This window comes from Antechinus flavipes, chromosome 3 (assembly GCF_016432865.1).
Source record: "Antechinus flavipes isolate AdamAnt ecotype Samford, QLD, Australia chromosome 3, AdamAnt_v2, whole genome shotgun sequence".
NCBI classification, from domain to species: domain Eukaryota; kingdom Metazoa; phylum Chordata; class Mammalia; order Dasyuromorphia; family Dasyuridae; genus Antechinus; species Antechinus flavipes.
Genome location: NC_067400.1, coordinates 299,625,651 through 299,638,089, shown reverse-complemented (window position 1 = coordinate 299,638,089; position 12,439 = coordinate 299,625,651). Strand labels below are relative to the sequence as shown.

Here is a 12,439-nt window from a genome sequence, read left to right as displayed (position 1 = left end):
TCCATATTTACTCTATTTTTCCTCCCAAGGAGTAAGCATCTTTTAATTTCATGGCTAAAGTTGCCATTTGCAGTATCTTTGAGCCCAAGAATATAAAATCTGACACTGCTTCCATTTCTCCTTCCTTTGTGTGCCAGGAAGTGATGGAACCATTTGTCAATATCTTAGTTTTTGTGCTGCTGAGTTTCAAGCCAGCTTTTACACTTTTTTCTTTTATCATCATCAAGTGGCTTCCTAATTCCTCTTAACTTTCTGCTGAGTGATGATATCTGAATATCTGAGATTGTTGATATTTCTCCAACAATTTTTCTTTATCCAGCCTTCATTTCATATGATGTATTCTGCATATAAGTTAAATAAGGTGATAGCGTACAACTTTGTTGTATTCCTTTTCCAATCTTAAACTATTCAGTTATTCCATAATCAGTTTTAACTCTTGCATCTTGGTCCATGTGTAAAATACACAGGAGATAGGTAAGGTGATCCAATTACTTCCATCTCTTTGAGGTCTTGCCACATTTTGTTGTGATCCACAACATTCAAAGGCTTTAGTGTAGTCAATGAAGCAGAAATAGATGTTTTTCTGGTACTCCATTGCTTTCCATAATCCAGTCAATATTGGCAATTTGGTCACAAATTCCTTTGCCTTTTTGAAATCCAGCCTGTTTTGGTAATTTTGGGTTCGCATATTGCTGAAGCATTGCTTGTAGAATCTTTCTCTCTCTCTCTCTCTCTCTCTCTCTCTCTCTCTCTCTCTCTCTTTTTTTATTATAACTTTTTATTGTTAGAGCCCATGCCTGAGTAATTTTTTTTACAATATTATGCCTTGCACTCACTTCTGTTCCAACTTTTCCCCTCCCTCCCTCTACCCCTTCCCCTAGATGGCAAGCAGTCCTATATATGTTAAATATGTTGCAATATATCCTAGATACAATATATGTGTGCAGAACTGAACAGTTCTCTTGTTGCACAGGAAGAATTGGATTCAGAAAGTAAAAATAACCTGGAAAGAAAAACAAAAATGCAAGCAGCTTACATTCATTTCCCAGTGTCCTTTCTTTGGGTGTAGCTGCTTCTGTCCATCATTTATCAATTGAAACTGAGTTAGATCTCTTTGTCGAAGAAATCCACTTCCATCAGGATACATCCTCATACAGTATCGTTGTTGAAGTATATAATGATTTCCTGGTTCTGTTCATTTCACTTAGCATCAGTTCATGTAAGTCTTGCCAATCCTCTCTGTATTCATCCTGCTGGTCATTTGTTACAGAACAATAATATTCCATAACATTCATATACCACAGTTTACTCAACCATTCTCCAATTGATGGGCATCCATTCATTTTCCAGTTTCTAGCCACTACAAACAGGGCTGCCCACAAACATTTTGGCACATATAGATCCCTTTCCCTTCTTTAGTATCTCTTTGGGGTATAAGCCCAGTAGAAACTGCTTGCAGAATCTTAAACATGACTTTGCTGGCGTGTAAAATCAGTGCAGTTGTTCAGTAATTTGAACATTCCTTGACACTGTTCTGCTTTAGGATTGGGAAATAAACTGATTTTTTTTTTTCCAATTCAATGGCCACTGTTTTCTAAATTTGCTGGCATAATTAGTACAGCACTTTAACAACATCATATTTAGAATTTCAAATAGCACAGTTGGATTGTATCACCTCCACTACCCTTGTGGTTAACAAAATTTCTAAGGCCTAATTGACTCTCTCTGCCCTTTCCCCTCTATTTCTCTTTCCCCCTTTTCTCTCCCTACTCCCTTGGTCTTTTTCCTTCATTCTCTCTCTTCCCTTTCTTTTCCCTTTTTCTTCCCCCTTCTTTTCCCCTCTCCCCCCTGCCTTTGGGTTTAAGTGGCTTGACCAGCTAGTAAATAACACAGCTAGTATTAATTGAGACAGATTTGAACTCAGGTCCTCCTGACTTCAAGGTCAGTGTTCTATCCATTGTACCATCTGTTTTCCATCTTATATAGTTCTTTAATGAATTCTTGCCATTTTTTCTTAATTTCTTCTTCTTCTGTTAAATCTCTATCACATAACATGATATGTTTTATCATGCCCATTTTTGCATGAAACTTTCCCTTGATAGCTTTAATTTTATTAAAGAGGTCTGCTTTCTTTCCTATTCTTTTATTTTGCAGAATTTAACATCTCTTGGGATTGGGATGCTCTCACCAGAGAGTAAGAGCATGTCCTAAGCATGTCCTGTCTTCTCTGCCCCATTTCTCCAGAACACATTACAGCCTTCTGTATAGGCTAACTTTTCAGTCTTGTAGTGGACATTTTACTGGAATTGGTGACCCTGGGTTTAAATCATTGTTGTTATGATATTTTGCAAGGCATAGTAGTTCTTATTTTCCCCATCTCTAAAATGAGAGAATTGAACTAGTAACCTCTAAATTTTCCATTAACTCTCTCATCTGCCAAGACGGGTAAAAAACAATGATAACCTGCTTCCCTCCATTTCCCCCAATAGAGTTGTATTCTTCCTTTAGATTATTATTAACAGGTTTAGTCATGCCTATCAAGTTGCTATCCTGGGGTTGTTGGATTATAGGGTCCAGGATTAGCTTTTGGGATGACCTGGGAAAGGATAGAAATGGTGGATAATAACAAGAATCTTAACTAGAATATGGTTTATTTATGTAATAGAAGAATTTAGGAATGGAAAAAAAAATTACTGATTCATCATTTAGTTTAAATAGTAATCTGTCCCAAAATAACATTTTTATACTATAATTTTTATTTTCTGAAGTCACTAAAATACCATATGCTTTCCAAATTGTTTCTCTACCTAGAAATACATAATTTTAAAAGTGATCCTGGACATCATCTAGTTTGACTTTTTGTGCCTTCCTAACAGATGTTCACTTAGACTCTACTGAAATAATTCTTTTAATGAAGAGTCCATTATTTAATGGTATATTCCATTGCTTTATTGAAGATATAATTTTTATCTTATTTCATTTACATTGCCTTTATTTCTAATATAATCTTTTCCCTGGCCATATCCAGTGATTAAACCTTGTGCCAAATGTTTTTTAAAAGAGAAAAAAAAAATCAGTCTAACAAAATCAACCAATACTTTGGGTCTGACAGTTTACACAATATTCCACACATGTAGTCCACCACCCTTACAAAGATGGAGGGCAGGTACATTTTTTCAACTCTTCTCCAGGGCCAATTATTCAGCATAATTAAATAGTATTTGATTTGGTTTATTGTTCTTTTTATTTATATTCGTATCACCAGCTTCAGTAGCCAAGAGACAATGGCCAGTAATAGTGTAACTGTCATTTTCTGAGGAGACTGGAAGTTTAACAGCCTTCCCAGAATTAGTTTTGTCATTGTGTGTGTATTATTTGCTTGATGCACAGATAAAAATCACCAGAAAGTATTTCTTTGTATTGTATCCAAAATGGGCAATATATAACTTTTACCCATTATTCCTAGCTCTTTCTTCTTGAAATGTGATATATAAAATATCTCTTTCATTTTCCACTTGCTAGCCATTCCCAAACTGCTTTTTCTTGTCTTTTTCTTGAATTTAGACCTCAATAATTTATTTGGCCATTCTTCATATATATTGAATTCCAGACTTTTTACCATGTTGATCAGCATCTCTTGTAAACATCATAGTTTTGTTAAATATCTAATGTAGGCATTTTGTTAGATACCTAATAAAGTATAATATTTTCTTCTTTTTCTCTTTGGTTTTCTTTTTTGTCTCAAATTCTCCCCCCCTCTTTTTCATCCCTCTCGGCCAGTGAGAACGCAAGAAATACAATAACTGTTATACATTTGAGGCAGTTATAATACTTTTCTGCCCTAGCCATATTCCAGGGAGGAAAAAAAGATGCTTCAATCTATACTCAGTTCTCACTTTGAAGGTGAATCATGAATCCTGTGGAGTTTTGGTGGATCATTTTATTGATCAGAATTACCAAGTCTTTCATAGTTGATTATTTTTGAAGTATTACTGTTACTTTGTAGATTGGTCACGTCACGTCACATCAGTTCAAATGTCATCCAGGTTTTTCTGAAACCATTCCCTCATCATTTTTTTTTATGTTTATATACCATAGTTTTCTAATCTCTCTCCACTTTATGGTCATTTCTTGTTTCCAATTCTTTTCTATCACAAAAAGAGCTGCTGTAAATATTTTTGTACATAAATGTTCTTTTCTTTTTCTTTGATCTCTTTGGGCTACGGATCTTTCAGCAGCATTTTGGTGCAAGGGATATACATAGTTTTATAGCCCTTTGGGCATGATTCCGAATTATTTTCCAGAGTGGTTAGTCCAGTCCACAGCTCTATCCAGAGTGCCTTGGAGAATCTGTTTTCCCATATCTCCTCCAGCATTTGTCATCATTTTCATTTTCTGTCATTTTAGCCAATCTGATGGATATGAGGTGATAACCTCAGAATTGTTTTAATTTCCTTTTCTAATTATTAATGGAGTGATGGGGCTGGAATCAGGATGATCTGAGTTTAAATCTGGCCTTGAGTATTTACTAACTAGTGTGATCTTGGCCAAGTCAATTGATTTCTGTTTGCCATAATCCAGTGAAGAAGGGCATGGCAAATCATTCCAATATTCTGGCCAAGAAAATCCTATGGGCAGTATTGGCATGCTGTGGTACTCAGGGTTACAAAGAGTTGGATGCAACTGAACAACAACAAAAGTATTAATAGTTTAGAGCATTTTTCATATAATTAGTTATAGTTTTGATTTTTTTTTTCCCTCTGAAAATCACCTGTTCAATAATTTGACTATCCATTGGGAATGGCTCTTACTTTAATAAATTTGAGTTTTGAGAAATGAGGTCTTATTCAGAGAAATTTGCTGCAAATAAAATATAGTATTCTAAACGCAGTATTCCAGATGTAGCTTGACCACTGCAGAATATGGAATTCCTATCTCTCCTTAGAAGTGCTTGGAGAGATTTATGATTTCATTTACCTGGATATTCTCTCCAGTTAAGCACATCATAAGTCTTCCATGCTTCTATAGCCTATGTGACTCTTGTCCAGATGTCCTCATTTGAAGGTCTTCTCAACATGCTAGGGTCCTTATTTTTTTTAAAGAAATTATAAGAATACCAATACTTATTTAAGCTATTTGTTAAGTTAACCCTCACTATTTGACCAGTCCACTCTTTCCTTCTGTCATACATCTCTGGAGAAGGAAGTATAGCATAGTGGATAGGGCACTAATCTGGAGTCAGGGTTCAGGTCCTGCCTCTGATACTACCATTGTAATCTTGGTCAAGAAACTTAACCTCTCACAACCCTAGGCAGTTAGCTCACTAAGGCTATCTATCAGGTGTAGATGGCTTGCTATTTTGTTGTTGTAAGGAATTGCCACATGAGTTCCTACACTTGATGAAAATCAATGTCTGGATTAAAAGACCATAATTTTAAAAAAATTCCATCTCTTAGGATACCATCCTTGATGCTACTTCTGCATGCCTCTGTACTGGTGATCTGTTGCAACCTATTTCTATCTCCTATGCATCTCTCCATTGTCTTTTGGATAATCCTTCACATTAATTTTTTTGGAGATTGATATTCCCTGACTCAGATGTTCAAATGACTGGATTCATATTGTTAAAAAGATAGATGTTATACTTTTAGCATTTTATCACTAGTCTTTGGCAGCCTTTAACTGTAAGATTTGGTACTTTGTGCTTATGTTCTACTTCATCCCTTAAGGATTTTCATGTGAAGTGTTACAAAGTCGGATTGTCCCTTATCCTATATAAATACAATTTTTTATTTTAATTTTTTTTTTTTTTGGAAACTGACTACATGATTTTATGTTGTATTCTGTTTTAGTTGGTTTCATGCCATTTTTCTAGTCTACCTAGATCTCTTTCAGTTCACACTCTGTCATTCAGCCCAGCTTCATATTATCTGCAGATTTAATAAGCATAGCTTCAGTGTATTGTTCCTTGTTATAGAAATCCTATGTGTGCGTATGTGTATTTCAAAGATAGGGCCAAGAGCTGAACTCTGGCAGGACATCAGAGACCTTCTCCCATCTTGACATTAATCTAGTGTAGATCTTGACAAATACACTTTGAAACTTTAGGTGTGAAATATATTTAATAAGTTATCCATAAAAATGCTTTCAAATGATCAAATGTACTTTGATTTCTTCTTGTTCTCCCATTCCCTAGGAATTTGTTGGAGGGAGCAAGAAGCTTCTAGGCAATGTAGCAACCTATCAACAGATTAAAATGTTCTCAACTTGGGATAGAATTCCTTTTTCCTAAAGTACAAAACACAGTAACCAGTAGCCAACTAAAGAGTCTAGAGGATAAAGGATAGTCAGGATTGGGGCATCTATTTTAAAGGTATATATGTTTTTTTGATGGGAAAGGTATTTTTTTGAAGAGAGATAAAGATTTTAAATACTCTTAAAGTGGGCATCAGTAGAATGAAAACATGATAAAAATTCATCCAAGCTCCCAGACACAATTTTTGTTCTAGTGGAATTTTCACTGGGGCTTAATGGCCCTAGAATGGGCAGAGCCTTGTGCAGCCAAATACCTCTGGATATTTCCTCTTGTACCTGAAGAAGTTGGTCCCTATATAATGCCTCAAATATTTAAGAATTTGGTGTTCAGTGTTTATTATTGAAGCATATACACCTAGTGTTCTTGTTTTACTATCAAATAATTATTGTCAAAAATAGTTAAGTGCCATAGTGACCTGGTACTCAAGATTTGTTTATGTACTAATCAGCATTCTTTGAGTATAGTTATAAGTTGTTAACCCTTCTTGCCAGTATTTGACCATCCTATCCACAAGGATGTTATGAGATCTTGTCACAGACTTTGCTGCACCAAAAGTGAATAGTGTCTGTAGCATTGCCTTGATAGGTCAGGAGGAGTTATCTGTGATTCCATCAACTTTGGGGAATTGAATCTAGCAGTGCAGTTCACACTTACTGTCTGGTTTAGTAATTGATGATTGGCCTATAAGTCATCTTACTGAGCCTTCCTAATTTCCAGATTAAGAATTGAGTTCCAGCTCTGTTAAAACTTGTGCAGGGTTATACCAATAATAAGCATTATAGGCAGGATTTGAACATGTATCCTCGGATTTCAGGACTCATGCTCCTTCCACTGTACCACCTGACATAAAGACATTAAGATTATTCAATCAGTACCAAAAGCAGTACACAGTCTTTCTGTTTTCAGGTCCTATGCTCAATCTGCAATAGCAGTTTCTGGTTTTAGATTTCCCTCTAATTGGCTTTGTAACCTCATGCCTCAGAACCTTAGTTTTCTTATCTTTACAGTTAAAAACCAGGTGTTTAAATTACACAGTCTCTAACTTCTCTTCTAGTTCTGAAACTCTGATACTGTAACTGAAGAAGTAAGACTGAATTAATCTCTGTTTGAAGACTCCTACTTATCATCATCAGAATTAGTTAGACCTTGCACTTATCTGTATACATATATACACACAGAGGCATTTGTAGGCATTTTCCTTTACATCATATTTTTCTATTTTGCTCATTTGACATTGATTCATAGAGATTTTTCCTTTACTATTTGCTTCATTTCCTGGTTCATTTTCTATTTTTCATGATATACAAATTCACACCAGTCAGAAATGCTTACACAGGCTGGTTTTGCCTCACTGCGTTAAGATGTTATCTCGAGGAATTCTGTGTGTGTGTGTGTGTGTGTGTGTGTGTGTGTGTGTGCGTGTGCAAAAAAAAAATCAGGAGCACCAAAGAGAAGTATACAAGTCATAGCTGTAATTTCAATATTATAATATACAGGTAAGAGCACTAGACTTGGTGTCAGAAAAACCTTCTGCCTGCTATTTGTATATATTTGGCAAATCACTTAATCTTTCTGCTACTCAGTTTTTTCATCTGTAAAATGGGGACTATAATACTTAAACTCTCTAGCTCCAGGATTATAGATGTGCTGTATGCTATGTAAATAGGGCTTGTTTATTAAGTTCCTCACAGGTAGAATTAGATGTGGATAGAAGGGAGGAGAGAAGTTTGAGGTACGCACAGAGAGCTGGAGTAGTCCACTGATTCTATGCAATGACACAGTCCTTGCCACACTCAACATCAAATTGCCCGAGGACATAATCACCAAGGGCAAAAGAGCTTTTTGTTAGCTGTTTCTTCTCCAGCCCTGCACTCTTGTCACTGGCTTCCTATTCAGGAAAATCAATTGATTAATATAGATTTATTAAACATTTACTATATGCCAAGAACTGTTCTAAGCACTGGGTTACAAAGAATAAAGAAAAGCAGTCCTTATCTTTAAAGAATGTTTGATCTTATGGAAAAGATGAGACACACACACACACACACACACACACACAATTAGTGAAAATATTTTAGGGTAGCTTGGTGGCACAGTAGATAGAGCGCTGACCTTGGAATCAGGAAGTCCTAAGTTCAAATTCATTCTCAAATACTAGCTGTGTGACCCTGGGTAAATCACTTAACTCTGTTTACCTCAGTTTTTTCATCTGTAAAATGAGCTGGAGAAGGAAATGGCAAATTACACCAATATCTTTGCCCCCAAAACCTCAACTGGAGTCACAGAGTCAGACATGACTGAACAACATTGTGTGTGTGTGTGTGTGTGTGTGTGTGTGTGTGTGTGTACATACATTCTCTCTCCACTCTCACCTACATCTCTGTGACACCTCCTTGTCCCCTTTCCTGTAACTCACAGTCCTGTCACCTGGGACAGCTCTACCCCCAGTCCTAACCTTTAGGGACAATGATTACATGCTTAAAGTCATTCTTCAATGATGAATTTATTTCCACCATGTCAGACCCTCCCCTTCTGAAACCCTCGTTGCCATTGCTCGAAATATGTTTTCTATCCTTCACTTATTCCTTCCTTATTCCAATCCCTTGAAGACCATGCCCCTCCCCTTACTAAGGTGCCCATTCTAAAGTTACTCACCCTTTTTACTGTGCTCTCCAGAATGGCTGCTCCATAGGTCACCAGCTAGCTTTATTTTGAACCTTTTCCTTCCTTGCTTCCTCCATCTTCTATTCACTGAGACTTGGCTCCTTTCTGATGACACAGCTTCCCTGACTACCCTTTCTGGTATTGGAAATACTCATATCCTCCAATTCACTGGTGCTGGTAGGAAGGTTAGAATCCTTCTTGCTACCACTACAATTTCCAGGCACTCCTACTGCCATCACTCAGTAACCTTTTTTCCTTTGAGGGACATTCAATCAATATTTATCACCCACATAAAAATTAGTAGTTGTTATCTGTGGACTTTCAGGTCACCCCTTTCTTTCCTCAGTGAGTTCAGTGCCTGGCCCACACTTACTTTTATCTCTCCAATACCTTTCCTCATACTACTTCAACATAAATAATGATAAGTCCTCAAATACCTTTACTCCCTAATTTCTTAAGACTTATTCTTCCACCCCAGTACAACTACTCATGAAGATGATTATTCCTATGATCTTGTTATAATCCACAAATGTCCCACTTTCATGTTCGTGAACTCTGAAATGCCTTGATTTGATCATAATCTGTTGTCATTCCACCTCTCCCGCTGAATGGTAATTCCAAACCCAGTCCATCTGGACCTCCAATTCCTCAGCTTTTGAGTTTGATCCTTGATAAATAAGCCCATCTTTGTACTGCCTTTTTTCATGTCTCTTATCGTATGATGATTTTACCTTGCCAAATCTCATCTTTGAGAAACCTACAATATACCTTTGTTCTTTCTCAAAAACTTTTGAAAGCTGGAGAAAAATCATAAAATTATGATCATAATGCCTATTGGACAAGGTTCACTACAAATTTTTGTTACATAATCCTCACTGGGTCCTCACTGCAGCAAGGCAAACCTTTAAAACTAACCTAATTATTCAGTATCCTACCTACCATAGTAATTTTTACAAATCTTTTTATTCTTTCTCAGCCCTTCCATTGTTCTCTGTCTCCTCACCCTCTTACCTAAGAACCTTGTTTCATATTTCACTGAAAAGATTAAGGCCATTTACTGCACAGGAAGACGGAGGTCTTCTCCCTTCCTTTTTATGTCATCTCTCTTAAGATATTTTTTGCCATTCTCTCCTTTATCACATGAAAAAATTTCATTTCTCTTTATCAAAGCAACCCCTTGTATAAGAATAAATGATTCCTTCTATTCCATATATCATACTTATTGTCACTAATCTTCAGGCTTTCCCTGTCTATTAACTATAAACATGCCCATATTTCCCCTATCCTCTTTCTATTAGCTATTGCCCCACATTTCTCTTCCTTTTGTTGCTAAACTCCTTGAGTCTGTATGTAATTGCTATCTTTACTTCCTTTCTTCTCATTAACTATCTCATCTGTACTTCTTGGCTTATACTTTAAGACTCAACTAAAGTTCCTTCTGCATGAAGACTTTCCCTCCTTAGTTCTTCTCTGTGAAAATCTTTAATATATCCAGTTTATAGTTTGTCTGAACATAATTGTTTGTTGTCTCTACTGTTAAACCACAGCTTCTTAAGAAACAAGGACTGTTTTTATTTTTTCCAGCCTAGCACATATCTGCCACTTAATGCTTACTATGACTAATTATGGACAGAATAACCAAAGAGGATGGGGATTCTAAACTGGAGTAGCCTTCCCCAGCTCTTTACCTATTTACTTTCCTAATGGATCAGGTTTAGAACCATCTTTCTTTTTCATCTCCATTGATTCCCTGACACTAATTCAGAATTCTTGATGCCCTGACCTTTTCTTCCCATTTGTTAGTCTAACTTATCCCATCATGATATAAAACTTTAAAAATATTATGATAACTTTATTACTTATATAAAACTAATAATTTGGGACAAGGCTTTATTGTTTTCTCCTAGCCCAGTTTTGTATATCAGTCAATGAAAGTATATTACAAAATATTAGAACTTAACTTATCTCTTTCATTCATAATTTACCACCCTGGAATAGTTAATATTCCTATTAAATGTAATAATCATGGCACAAGACCTTTAAAAATCAGTTTACTTGTAGGACGACAAGCATAAACAGAAGCATAATTCCTTTTGTGGTAGGATTTTAACTGTGGAAAATATGCAGCATTCACCTCACTTAAATAAAGTGGAATAATGGAAAAGTCAAGGCATTAAGCAGTTCTGCTATGCTAGAACATTTTTCTCAGTGTGCAGGTATTCAGTATAAAGTAAGACAATTTTGCAGCATTATTTTCTTTTGTCATTAAACTTTTATTGGACTCATGATCAACATTACAAACAATTATTGAATACCTTCTTAAGTTAAGAAAAAACATAAGTAGGTACTGCTTAAAAAAGTAACTAAGCAATTTCTGTATTGGAATTTCTAATGGCAGCATGTTTGCTATTTATTGATCAATATGAACATTTCATTGGTTTTAATTTTGTAACTTTTATGTTGAAAGATAAGGTTTATTATATGTTGCTTAAGAACCAAGGGTTACTTGTTTAGCTTCCTGCTTATTTGTAGGTGTGGAATTTTTACTGGCATATGTTGATAATGGAGGACAATGAAATGATAAAGGGACCAGAGTGAATTTCATTGAGCTATTAGGCATTTCTAGGAGGAGTTTTTGGGAAGTACCAGATTCTTCCAAGTGGAAACAGAGTTTGGGAGAACATTGTAGATTGTGTTAGTAGCATGGATATGGAATCAGGAAGACTTGGATTTTAAATCTCAGATTTATACTAGTTGCTTGACCATGTGCAAGATACAACCTCTCTTGAATCTCTCTATACACATTTATAAAATGGGGATAATAGTATTTATCTCTATAGTCTCTTGAGAGACTCAATGAGATAACATATAACTTACCTTAAAAGCTTAACTCACATAAATGTAGTTTTTCTTGTGGTTATGATTATTGTTATTATTGTTTTATGCTTAACTGCTAGAAGAATTAATTTTACAATGGGCATATTTAATAATATAGTTTACCAGATGCCATCTAAATTGATTTTCAGTGTCTTTAAAAATTCCATGTGCTATTTCTAATATGTTGAAATACTTTTCCATTAACAGTTTTGATTTGTGCTTCATTTAGAAAGATGGAAGAAAATATTTATTCATATACTTAATGTTCTTAATTTCAACTTTGACATTCCTACTCCCTCTATATACTTTATCTGTTAAAAATCTTTTTTGCATATTCCTAGCATCATTTTGCTTTAGATCTATTCCTTGCATAAAATAAAAATTGCAGGGAGGATTTACACTTCGTGGGAGGAAAGCATTTTGTTTTCTAGTTCTTCTCAAGTCAGATTTTCACAGTGTAGTTTGAATACATCGTGAATTCCTATAACATCAGCCATATCTGTATGGCTCTGTAAAGCAAATACAAAAATATTTTTATAAATAAAATATGCAAAAGCAAAGACAAAAACATTTGATCATCAA

The 12,439-nt window shown here is 35.4% G+C and overlaps 1 protein-coding gene across 3 annotated transcripts in view; it reads left to right on the top strand.

The window, feature by feature from the left end:
• Positions 1 to 12,439, top strand: part of CD47 (CD47 molecule) — an 88,067-nt gene that overhangs the window by 23,119 nt on the left and 52,509 nt on the right. The gene's annotated exons all lie outside the window — the stretch shown is intronic.